The sequence below is a fragment of the Stenella coeruleoalba genome (assembly GCF_951394435.1).
Source record: "Stenella coeruleoalba genome assembly, chromosome: X".
NCBI classification, from domain to species: Eukaryota; Metazoa; Chordata; class Mammalia; order Artiodactyla; family Delphinidae; genus Stenella; species Stenella coeruleoalba.
Genome location: NC_137152.1, coordinates 105,443,308 through 105,456,351, shown reverse-complemented (window position 1 = coordinate 105,456,351; position 13,044 = coordinate 105,443,308). Strand labels below are relative to the sequence as shown.

General features: G+C 52.8%; 1 protein-coding gene across 3 annotated transcripts in view; it reads right to left on the bottom strand.

Moving 5' to 3' along the window:
- Positions 1-12,673, bottom strand: part of BCORL1 (BCL6 corepressor like 1) — a 60,380-nt gene extending 47,707 nt beyond the window's left edge. Inside the window, exons 1-2 of one of the 3 annotated variants that reach the window (XM_079910903.1) lie at positions 12,587-12,673; positions 11,209-11,288 (exon numbers count right to left, since the gene is read on the bottom strand). The gene's annotated coding sequence lies outside the window, so the exon portion shown is untranslated. Of the gene's footprint in view, positions 1-10,208; positions 10,310-11,208; positions 11,289-11,852; positions 11,976-12,586 lie in introns of those variants that run through there. The other 2 variants (XM_079910902.1, XM_079910904.1) reach the window with 2 other exon arrangements.
- Between the last annotated feature and the right edge of the window lie 371 nt (positions 12,674-13,044).

Genomic DNA, 13,044 nt, shown 5'->3' with positions numbered 1-13,044 from the left:
TGAATCTGTCCTCAAGAGGATAGGCGTGGCCAGTAGACAGTTAAAGAAGGAGGGCTGGGTCAGTGATGACTAATAAGTAAAGAAAACCAACTTTGGGACCTACTGCTCCAAGAGAAGTCCAGAGCCCTGGGGAAAGCTCCCGTAAGACAGAGGTATTCGCATTCTGATTTCACAGAAGCAAAGGAAAGGCCACCCTACTACCCCACTTTGGGAGAAGCAGCATCTAAGACACCCCCAAGGAGATCCAAGTGATCACTGGCATTGAGATCCTAGGGAACATGAAAAGGCCACGGCTTCCACCCAGTCACTGGAGTGCCTTTAGAGAGATGTCAAAATGTCTCAAAATCATTGTTTTCAATAGGAAAGTTTACACATACCCAACAAGGATAACTTTACCTGACTTTAGATATAGAACCCTCACCACAGGTCTTACCCTCCTTGTCCCTCTGCCTTCTTCCACGTGTAGGACTAGCATTCCTATTTTTCCTACTTAATTACATATCCGAAACCTCACCCCCCAATGAGGAAGTTCTTCCAACTTAAATTGTCTAATTTAATGATTTCCCATATAAGGATATTCTAATATTCTCCTCTGGCTCTCCCCTCAATATCAATATGCCCTCTTCTTTCCCTACCATTAACCAAATACCATTCCTTGAAACTCAAGAGTCCTGTATACATGCCCCAATCACTCTGCTTCCCTTTATGCAAAACAGGTTCCTCTACCACCATACACCACCACACACAAACATACAAACACACAAAATCAACTGAAAATAATCTGCTGGGCAATTGAAAGGAGGAAGGGGCCCTTTGCACTGTTCATCCCCACCTTCTATTCTAGCACTTCCTGGTTACCCTGAGTTTTTTATTTTTTTTCATCCAAATAGTTCCACGAGTTCTACTCCAAGGGATAAGTCTTATAAGGGACACTGCATCCTGTTCCCAGATGCATTCATTCCTGTATTTATCGAGAAGGCTAAGGAGTTGTCTGCACACGGCTCTAGCAAAGACACCTTCACAGACTCCATGGGTACCTCCATGTTTGAAAACCCTGCCTTATAAACATTTATGAGACTTGGATACAAAGGAATGTTAACTATCTGCTAAACGCATGAGAGCTTATTCATTCAAATGAATAAATGTCGTTACCTCCAAAGTAGTCACTTTGGGAAGCTAGACATTCATCTCAAAGCAGTGACCAAGGCTTGTGATCTCTTTGGAGCTCTCCCGGTGAGCATTACCATCCAAACCTTTCTCAAGCCAACTCACAGCCTTTTCAGTCTCCTCACAAGCGCTGAATCCATCCAGAGTCATTTTGATGTTTTAAAACTGCCAACACCCATTCAGAATCATCTAATCACAAAACTGGCAATACCCTTGAAGAATGATATAAAGTTTACCGGCGGTAACCGTGGGTTTCACATCCGCGGTTGGCTGAATCGGGGATGCAAACCTCGCGCGCGAATGCGGAAGGCCGACTGTGTTCCTTCTACTCCGCTATTTTTTGTCAGGGACTTGAGCGTCCACGGATTTTCGTATCCATTTTGATATCCACGGGGGTTCCTGTAACCAATACCCCGCAGATACCAAGGGACGGCTGTACGATAGTACCCAAAGCCTAAACTGTGGGGGGCAAAACTTGGAGGGCATTTTCAGCCTCCACTTCTCAACCATCTGAGACATCTCACTATATGCAGTTACTATGTCATCTGCAAAAATTGAGAATAACACAAAAGCACTTGAACAGACCAAAGGTAATCGATTTCAGCAGTTTAGTAGGCAAAAACAAAAGTTTTAATCTCTCACGTATATTTTCATACCACCAGATCATTTTAGCTTTTCCACCCACTGCCAAGATACTTTTTTCCTATTATTCAAATAGTACTCACTTCCATTTCTTGCTGCAAGGAAATTATTTTACTCCATCTAAGGAAAATACCTCATCATAGCTTTAAACTGGACCTAGGCTCTAGGAACAAGATTTTGTGCAGCTTCTAGATGTCACAGATATCTAGAAAACCTAAACATCATGAAATTAATCAGTCCTTTTCCAAATGCAAAGCCACCTCAAAATGTCACCCTAAGTAACTAGGGTCATCCTTTGAACACTTCTCATTTCTACTAGATCAAAAAAATGAGTTGGCTTTCCTCAATTTGGTCTTCAGCAGGACCATGTGAATATTTGGTGTGTCTTTCACACTCCAAAGTTGAATCATTGTAATCTGAGACTTCAATCCCTTTTGTGATGCTTCTGTGTCCTCCCTGCCATAAACTGTGACAGTGGCTCTCAGGTCCTCCATTTCAGTATACAGCATGCATGATATGGAATTTTTCACCTAGAGAATTCCTCCTCACCAAACTTTGGCCCTTTTTTTTTTTTTTTTTTTTTTTTTGCGGTACGCGGGCCTCTCACTGTTGTGGCCTCTTCCGTTGCGGAGCACAGGCTCCGGACACGCAGGCTCAGCGGCCATGGCTCACTGGCCCAGCCACTACGCGGCATGTGGGATCTTCCCGGACCGGGGCACGACCCCGTGTCCCCTGCAACGGCAGGCGGACTCTCAACCACTGCGCCACCAGGGAAGCCCTGGCCTTTTTTAAAAAAAACTTTCCTGGACCTCTTACACAAATACTTGGAGAGGCCATTATCAGCCTATTTTTTTTCTATTCTCTCACCCCAGAATATGGGCTTAACTCATTTTGTACATTTACTCATTCAAAGGTACACACACACACACACACACACACACACACAAATTAGCTCACAGAATTTCAAACTCTCAACATTGGCTCAACCTGCTACCAGTCTATAGGTTTCTCAAGGCCAGAAAAAATATTTTCTACTTCTTTTAATAGTTCCTCCCAATAGTGTCTAGCATGACACAAAGTACACAATATGCGCTAGATAATTACTTGCTAAACTACAGGGAAAAACTAAAATTCCCTCTACCCAATACAGAAACCAAGAACAACCCCAAGTAAAAAGCATTGTGTCGGGCTTCTCTGGTGGCGCAGTGTTTAAGAATCCACCTGCCAGTGCAGGGGACACGGATTCAAGCCCTGGTCTGGGAAGATCCCACATGCCATGGAGCAACTAAGCCCGTGCGCCGCAACTACTGAGGCTGTACTCTAGAGCCTGCAAGCCACAACTACTGAGCACCCGCACCCAGGGCCTGTGCTCCACAACGAGAAGCCACCACAATGAGAAGCCCGTGCACTGCAAGGAAGAGTAGCCCCTGCTCGCCGCAACTAGAGAAAGCCCGTGTGCAGCAATGAAGACCCAACGCAACCAAAAATAAATAATTAGTTAACTTTTAAAAAAAGGCATTGGGTCTTTGAATTCCTTTTACTTCCCATGATCTCTCATAAACTTTCTTTCTTCTCCTTACTTCCATGATAAAGAAACCACAGAAATAAAATAAAATTGGGCTGGGGCAAAACAATAAAGTCAACTTCCAATTATCTGTAGCTTAGCCGCAGCTAATTTTTAAACCCAGCCGACTTATGGACTGCCTTCTGCCACTTATAGTAGATGTGTGCTCAGGGAACAACTCACTTTAATATTTGCCTAAGCATAATATAAATAGGAAGGTAGATCTGCTGGGGAGGGGGACAGGTAGAGAATAATAATGCATTTCTGAAGTCAAACAGAAATTATTAATTTGTTCACTGATCTAGTTTTAAATTGGCCTGGTATCACACTCTCCCTATATTGGCATAGCTGACTGTTGGCATCAAAGTTCACTTTGGCTGCAGAGAGGGACTATATTTTACAGCCCATCGTTTTTCTCTGCCCAAAAGTTTGGTTTGGGGATACCCGAGCTATTTGAGACGTTAATCTCTCTCATCCAATCACTGATGAACATCCTTGTCATAGAGCCATACCAGACCTGGGCTCTATCTACCAGCTCTTGTAGAACTTCCAGATGTCAGAGACAGCTGGAAAGCCCAACCAGTCATAATTAAACACAGCAGCCCTTTTCAGAAAGCAATGGCTTTTTAAAATGTCACCCTGGTAAACTACGTTTGGGTCATTTCTAAAGGACGGACCAAAATGTGCCCTGAAGTTTCGACTGGATATACACCCTTCAGTTCCTGTTCTGAAATACTAAGCACGGTTACAGCACAGCTGTTAAAGAAGCTGCCACTTCCACCTCAAAGGTGGATGCAATAATGCAGTGATGAGCCAAGCTCTTTCTTCCTACCACGTCGTAAATGCTAAATATGTACTAATACAACAGGAATATGGAGAAAGAGCACAGAGAATCAAGATATAAGGGGAGCACTCAGGAGCTATTGATAGTTTTCTTTCTGCCACCATGTTTACCATAGTGTAATATAAAAAGGTAATGTCATAGGACACAGTTGAATAAGAAAAACTAGATTATACTATAATAATAGATGCCATTTATTGGGCACCTGCTATGGACCTGGCACTATAGATGCATCATCTTGTGTAATCCTCACAGCCCTGTGAGACTGGGATTATCATCTCCATTTTATAGATGAGAAAACTGAGGCTCAAGAAAGTTCCACACGACTAGGAAGTAGAAGAATGAGGACTGCAACCGAGGGCTGTTATGTCTCCAAAGGCCTCCAGATAATTCTGATGCAGGCTAAAGTCTGAGAACCACTGGACCACACTACCCCGTGCATGGTACCACCAAGTCACGCTGAGTAAAGCCTCGTCATAGTAAGACACCTAATCACCTCTCAGGTCTAGGTATAGAGTGCCTCCCCTCACTCCGGGGCTCAGAGCCACATGTAGTGCACTTCTCTATAGAACTTGGAAAAATGAAAACCTGCTTGCTCTCCTTGTCCCCGGACACCAGCATTATAACAAAACTCGACTGTACCCTTAAATGGCACTAACACTAAGATTTCTAGGCATACCTTAGCAATGAGGTAACCAAATTTTGTTTCTTAGCAGACAGTCAAAGAAGCCTAAAACACAAAACTTTGCCTGCCCCTCAGTACTCTCGATTCTTCACGGATACTTAGCTTAAGGTCTTCTTAAAATCCAAATGAAGATGTATCCTGCGTCACATACTCTCATGAATAAGCTAAAAATTACCCCGTTTTACAAATAATAAATCATCTCTCTTCAAATTCATCACAATCCATTGGGCAGGGAGAATATGACCTTGACATGCAGCCTGCAGCCACTTTTTAAACAATGATTCACTTTTTAATGTTTTATGGGGAAAGGGTGGCTTCTGCTTTAAAAAAAAAAAAAAAAAAAGAGGGAACCAGAACAGCATATTGGAATGATGGGGATAGAAAAAGAGTTAAATTTTACTCTTGACCAGAATTCAACTTTAGTTCACCAAAGAAAGTTTTCATCATAAAAGAGTGCTTTTAAGTTATGAACAGTAGGAAAGCATATGATTTAGAAGGAGAACAGTTTCTACGTTATTTTAAGGATGACCATTCAAAAACTGGCGTTAATAAAGCCTAGTTTGTATGTGAAATTATATAAAATACTGTATAGCATCCTAGTGGCCGAAAGGTAGATTACTTCTTATTACCTCCCTCCTTGGCCGGTCAGATGCTAAACCTTCTGGCAAGCAGAGACTCACACCCAACTGGAACTCCAGCATTAAGAAATTTCCTTTCTTTTGGAAAACTCAAAGGTCTAGGGCCTTCCTTCCTCCCTCATGTAATCATCAGTGGCTTCTCCTTTTCCCTGTCTATTTTATCCCAACAATTTCCACTTTCCCCAGCACTCTCTCCTTTCCACTCTAGTGTTCACTTTCCCACCCAACTCAACCATGAACTCCTCCTCTCTCAATCCCAGATGCTGGTTGACACTGGAAAACAGCTCTCTACCCTCTGAGGCCATTCTAGTCCATCTCAAACTTAGCTCAGCCTAGAAGCAATGAACCACTCCAGCTGTCCAACCCCTGATTAGCGCCTCTCCTCTATGCCCCCACCCCACCCTCCAATTCTGGCCCAAGGCTCTCAGGCCACTGTTCTTTATCCTGTTTCTTTCTGGAATTTCCATCATCCATCTCCATATATCTAGGATTCCTCCCACTTGCAGACTGGAAAAACTGGTGTATTCCCACTTTCTCCTTCTTTCAAGGCCATTCTATTTAGGACGGTTAATTCCTTCCCCCATTCAATATCCTTACTTTAGTCTAGATTTTCTAATTAATGCTTAGACTTATAAGCCCTGGATCCCAGCTAACTTCTGCTTCCTGGGCCCTCCCAGGGCAGCGGCTATCAAAGGCAAGTTTTTACCTTCCCCACACCAGCTCCCAATGACATCTGAATAAACACCTTCCTTCTTTGGCTTGTTATCCCACCCTCTTTCTCTATTCTGCATTTTTCAGCCTGTACAGTATCCCTAAACTCCCTATTTCCTTATGTGTAAATATATTTCTATTTCTTCCTACATATCAGTTTCTCTGTAGCCCTATTTTTACCCAAGATCATCCTTCTCTCTTGCCCAAACCTTACTGATTCTAGCATGGAAGTGTAAAGAGCCTTAAAGATTCTTCAAACTTTACTTTGGAAAACATTATCCTGGAGATTTCAAGGTTCCACTTTTTCCTACTTAGCCCTAACATGGAACCAGTGTGATCACCTTTCTTCCCTCTTCACTGTCCAACCAACCCACTTCTGACTTCTCTTTCTGCCTTCCTTCTTTCTAGTATTCAAGTCCTTTTCTCCCATAATTCTGTTCCCCTAAAAGAATACCCTCTAAAACCCATAATCCAGACTCATCATGTTGAGATCTTCTGCCCCCTGTACTAACCTTTTTTTTCCTATGTAGTGAATTGTAGCATGAGTAAAGCAAAGAGACATCTGGAGGAACCCCCTTTGCTTCCCAAGAAAGTTTACATCACTGAGAAAGAAAGGGATCCTCCTTGCCTCCCTATCCTCTCCTGGTAAATCAAAACAACCAACTCTACAAGTGCCCTTGGTACAGCCACCATTGCTTGTGGAAATCCCCTCCCCCTCCACTCTGCCCAATCCAGACTCCAACTGCAGAGTTTCCCAGGGACTTAGCTTTCCTCTGCCCTGTCCCAACAATTTGCCATCTCTTCCTTGTGGCCTCAAGAACTAGTCCTCCTTAACCGAGACGTCAGAGTCCTCTCCCCTTCCTTCATCAGCAACTTCTCAGGGCCATAACAAAAAGAAACCTACCTACCTTTGCTGCAAAGCTAGCAACGGGGTCAACCCTCGTAACATCAATTTGAGTAAGGCTCTGTGCCCCATGGCCTGTGCCTCTTGTCCCCTACATCCACCCCAAGAGCAGCTGCCTCAGTTGCCGTATCAAAAGATGAGACTGCCTAGCAATATCCACATAGCTTGGTCAGATGGCCATGTCCCTCCTCAACTCCATCAGCCTTCAGATTCTCTTAACTTGCATCACCAAGCCTCCTGCTCCTCCTAGCTCCCCCAGTCTTTCCTACTAACTTTGCTTCTCCATCAAAATTTTACAGGTTCCTGCCTCTGCATTTTGCTTCTATTTGGAGCCTCTGGATGATTCTTGGGATTAGGTTACCCCATTTAATCCCCCGGTGGAATCCTCCAAATTTCTTTCCTACATACTGTCCTCTTCAGTACTACGTGGTGACATCCCCATCCAATCTAAGTACCCCTAAACTCTGCTCCACTGTGCTGCCTACCATCTCTCCCCAAATAAAGCTTCCTCTCTCCCAACATTCAAGGACAGGACAGGTAAACAGAAAATTAGATGACCTTTAAAGTCCCTTCCAACCTGGTAATTTTATTATCGACCTAATCTAATCCCAACCCCGAATACATACCCCATTCATTTCCCCCGAAAAACGTTTCAGCAGTGTGACTTTGAGAAATAGCCTTCTAAGTTGAAAGAACCACGGGCTAACCAGGGCAATGCAAACCTACAGTTGCACCCCCAGAAGTCTCACCAAACATTTCTGCAATTGTACTCCACCTCTGTGCCACGGGGACTGTCTCCAAACTGCCTTGAGAGTATTCCGCTGCCGCAGAAGTTACAGGGTCCCCTTCCCACACTCGCATAAAGAGCCCCTAAACCGTGGGCTAGACGCGTCCTCACCAAGGTACGCCTGTCCTTACTGTCTACTCTAGAAGACACCAAGAATAAATAAGTATCACCGCATCGACAGCTTCGTACAGCCAACACTGAAATTTTTCAAAACAATAAAACAAAACCAGAGTGCTTCCACTGCGGGGGGGGGGGGGCGGAATAGAAGGGCACCCCCACCAGCCTCCCAGGTTTGCAGTGTGGTTCCCTCCCGCCTTTCCCCTCGACCACGTCTTTGCCTACAACAATCTCCCGCACCTCCATAACTCGAAATCCCCAGCCGAGGTGCGGCCGGCTCCTCCCAGCCTTGCCCCGGACGTCCCTCTGGCCCAGCCTCCCTCTCGGCGGGACCCCAGCAAGAAGGGCCCCCTCCATCGTCCAGCTCACCTCCCGGTCCCTTCCCGGGCCTCTGGGCACCCCCGCAGGGCTCTGTCCCGAAGCAGAACCTCGAGGAGCCAAGCCCACGAGGCCCGTCGCGGGACCCACCCCCCGCTTCCTTCTCCCAGCACCTCGTCCTCCATGCACCCGGCCCCCGGGGCTCTTCGTCGTCGTCGTCCCGGCTCGTACCGCCCCCCGTCGGGGGCTCCACCCCCCGCCTGCACCCGCCCCCAGGACGGCCCCCTCCCCACCGCGCGCCGCCGGCGCCCTCTGCCCCGGCACGGGACTCCCTTTGGCCTCCGTTCCCCACCCAGAAGCGGCGGCGGCGGCGACGGCAACGGCTGCGGCGGCCCCAGCAGGAGCAGCAGCGGCGGCGGCGGCAGCGGCAGCAGCGCCGCCCCGGCCCCGCCCCGCCGCCCGCCGGAGCCCCACGCCCCGCCCGCCCGCCCCGCCGCGGGACTGCTCCCCCCAAAGCCCACCACTAAGCCCCCCCCCACCCCCAGTCCCCAGCCGCGATCCGTTCGAATCCAGCTCCGCCAGGCCTGCTGTCCGTTCCTCACGCCCCTTAGGACCCGGGGTGGGGGAGCCCTGGGGTTCGCGGCCATCCCTCTCCCTCCTTCTCCAAGGGCTGGGGGATTGCCCCCGATCCCGAAACCCGGCCCAGTAACCGGAGCCTCCCTCCTTGCAGCCCTCGGCTTCGCTCTCAGACCCCTTGCCTCCAGGCCTGGCGCGAAGCGGGTGGAGAGCTTGCACGCCGGATCTCCCCCCTGGCTTGCCGGGGCTAGTATGAATTGCCCCCGATCTCATCCTCCTTCAATTTAAGCCCCCTCCCCGCCGCGCCCGGCCCGGCGCCCCCGCCCCTAGAGCGAGGGCAGCGGAGCCAGGGCGCTCCGAAGTCATCCCCCGCCTTTTTTCCAGGGACTCGGATAATTGCCCCTGCCCCCATCATAGCACTCCCACTCCCGAACCCAGGCCCCGCCGCCACCTAGGGGTACCCCTTACCCTACGGTTCCTGCACCCCGACACCAGGGAGAAAGCAGCCCTTAAGAGCACCCGTCGCACCTCCCCTCTGAGGTTGGAGGGTATTTTCTCCTGGTCTCTTCAGGACTTCATCACGGACAGCCCCCCCCCAAAAAAAAACAAGCCCTTTCTCGCCCTGCCCTGCTGGCCAGCCTCCCTTCGGATCGTCGGATCCTTGGATCAGGGGGTTGGGGCCAGGTAGTTAACAAGACCGTAGCCTCCACCTCCCTTTCCGAGGAGTGGGGTAATTCCAATGGTTCCCCCCCAGGATCAACCCGACCCCCGTTTCCATGGAGACCCCCGCCCAGCCGGGATGAAGACTCTCGGATCGTGGCGAACAAGTCTCACCTGGCTAAGGGAGAAGGGGTGAGGAGGGGGTAGGGTAGGGCAAGAATGGGGTACGAAGGTGGAAGTGGAGGGGAGCTGTCCCGAAGGGAGGGGCGAGGACAGAGCGAGCTCCAGGGAGCGCTACGTCCGGGGACACGAAGAGGACGGCGCCCCCGGGGGGCAAGCAGAGCGGCCGCGGGGCGAAGAAGGGACAGGGTTGGGGAAAGGCTTGAGGTAGAAAGGAGCGGGTGGAGGATACGAGAAAGCCGGGGAGTCAAAAGGGGTGGAGGGGTTGGAGGAGAGAAAAAAAAGACGCACCTGTTCCCGAGTCGGCTCCGCGGGGAGGCTCAGGCCGCCACCCGGACTCCCTCTTACCCCCTCTGAGCCACCACCCGCCTAATACTGCCCCGATCTGATGCCCCCTCCGCCCCTTATTGCCACCGACCTCCTTCTCCTCTCTCTCGGCGGCGGCGGCGGTCGGACTCTAGGAACTGAGAGGAAGAAGGGAGGGCTCAGCAAAGCGGAGGAGAGACAGAGCCACACACTGGCAGCAGCCGCGGCGAGCGAAAGAGTGAGGGGGAGAGCGGTGTGTGTGTGTGTGTGTCTGTGTGTGCGAGCGAAGCCTGGTGGAGTGGGTGCCGGTCGCAGGGCTCGACGGGAAGTGGAGTCCGGTCGGATTCGCGGGCGGCGCCAGCCACCGCTCCGCGGGACTACAACTCCCAGAATGCCGCCTGCCCGGGGGGAGGAATGGGGAGGAGGAGGCGAAGGGAGGGAGAGAGCAAGAGAGGGAGGGACGAAAGCAGGGAGCAAGCGGCGGCGAAGGGGGCAGAGCCAAGCAGCCCCGGTGACACTGGGAGGGGAGGGGAGGAGGAGGGGATCGCTGCGAGGACCGAGCGGATTCCGGAGAGGGAGGCAGCGGTAGCTGCAGCAAGCCGGGCAAAAAGCTAGACTCCCAGGAGAGGCGGAGGCGCTCAATTCGAGAGGCTGCAGGAGCTCCACGCCCCCCCCCCCGTACGCCCCACGAAGGGGGAGGTTGAGGAAGGGAAATGATCAGTGCACCACGGCCAGGGGTTTCTCTCTTTCTTCCAACGCTCTCCACCTTATGCCCCGACCTGACTTTCTCAGGCCACTGGTGCTGGATCCAGTGTGCAAATCCGGAGACCCCAGAGCTCCCCTGCCCGGCAGCACAGAGCAGACACATTCAGTCCCCTTCTCCCAGGGGCCTGAGGGAGGCTCCCCTTGCTGGCAGGGCGTGACTCCCCCCTTCATCCCGCCCCCCTCATCGCCACCCCCCATCTCCCTCCCCGGAACCCCTCCCTTGAAGCCGGGGCTCGCGTCTCCCTCCCAGCCAAGAAAGGGACTCCCTCGGGGGCGACTACCCAGCCCCCTCCCTTATACTGGGCCCTCACCCACCAGTATCCCCTTCTTAGCGTTGCCCCCCTCACCGAAGTAATAGTGGGAGCGACCCGAGTTGGACTGGTGGCTACTTTCCCTCCGAGACTAGCCGTCCTTGGCCACGCCGACCCTGTGTAGAGATAGAGAAGCACATTAATTCTCCCGTTCCCCCCCCTCAAGTTCGGATCCCCGTGGAAATGGCTCACAAGGAAAGAGGGGTTGGTAGTGGAAGTGAGCTGGGGGTGAATCCCAATCCTCAAACCTCATCCCAGGCGTGGAAATCCAGGGATTCGTCCCCTTTCTTAAAAACCATCAAATCGCTTGGTGGGGGGCGTTAGTTGGGGGTAGATTATCTAACCCCCAATGTCCATGCTACTCGAAGCAACGCTACATGTAGGAATAAGATAGGAACTAGGCTGCCGCCGCGAGAGGAAAAGTATTACCCCCCCTGCCGTCGTCCACCCCCAAACACACAACCCTAGGAGAGTCAGATGGCCGAGCAAGGGGCGGGGGGAGGCGGTGGGAGTGCTGGAGAGTGAAAGGGTTGCGGCGGGGAGGGTCCGCGGCCCCCTGAGAGCAGAATCCAGATGCTAAAGAGGTGGGTGGGGGGGGTGCGGCATAATTGCAGACAGTGTCTCTCCTAGCTTTTCCCGGAATCGCCACCGAACACCGTCTAACACTCGTAGTTGCTTACCAGTCAATCCCCTAGCCCCATTTGTGCGCTTGAGGCTGCCGGAGCCCGGGAAGCCCGGGCACAAACTCCGCGGAAGCTGGCCTTCGCCGCCGCCGCGCTGCCGCGGGCCTCCCTCTCTCCGCTGGCGGCCCCGCCGATCTACCTTCGCCCCCGGCCGAGGCCAGACCCCGCTCGCAACTCCACGCCCCTACTCCACCCCCGGCTCCCCCTCCCCTCGCCCTCTCCCCGCTGGTCCGGCCCAGCCCCTAGCGCCGCGCCGCCCCGCCCTACTGCTCGGTCCCGAGCCCAGCAAGTGCCCCGAACTCGCCCCCCGCCCCCACGCCCAGGCCAGTCCGGCCGGGCCTGGTTTCCCCCTCCCGCCGCGCCCCGCCCCCGAATCCACGTCCTACTTCGCCACCCAACTCGGCCCGATCCGGGTTCGGCCCGCGCCCAGGCCATCGGAGTCCCCGGTTCGGTCCGGTGTACGGCCACCCACCCCGCCCTTGCCTGGGTGCCGGCCTGGCCCGCTGCCTGCGCCCGCCGAGCCGACTCAGGCGCGCGGTCCTGGTCCCGGTCCCGGTGCCGGCCTCGGTCCCGGCGGCGTTGCCGCGTCTCGCCACGAGGGCTGGGTCCACGCAAGATCCGAACCCGCGCGGGGTGGGGGCCGAGGAAAGCAAGTTTCTTTATCTTCTCTCCGCCCCCGCCGCAGGGCCGCGCCGTCCCCCCCTTCCCCGCTCCCACGGAGCCCCCTTCACCTGGGCAGAGCCCCTCGGCCGCTGTCGCAACTTTGCTCTTCTCCACGCTGCCGGGGAAGCGGGCGAAGCGGGAGGAGGAGGGAGGTGGAGGGGGGTGCTGGGATCAGGCCGCTGGGCTCCGGGAGGACACGTGGGGGAGGAGGGGAAGGAGGAGGAGGAAGGGGGGGCAGGCCTGCAGTTCTCGGGGCTCCCCCTGCCAGCCCCGGGGAAGCCGGAACCTCGCCGGGCAGCCGCAGACCCCGCACTGGCCACGGGGGAAGAACGGAGCCACCTTCCCCGGCCAGCCCGTGGCTCCAGGAAGGAGGGGGGGCGAGCAACGCCGCTTGGGGTCGGAGAGCAAGCGTTTTCGCTCGAGCTTTATGTGTGGCTCTCTCTTTCTCCGTTTAGCCTCTGTGTATGCGGGGGGGTGGGGTCTTGCCTGCGGGGGGGTGCCCCCACCGGACGCCCCGCCCCTCCCC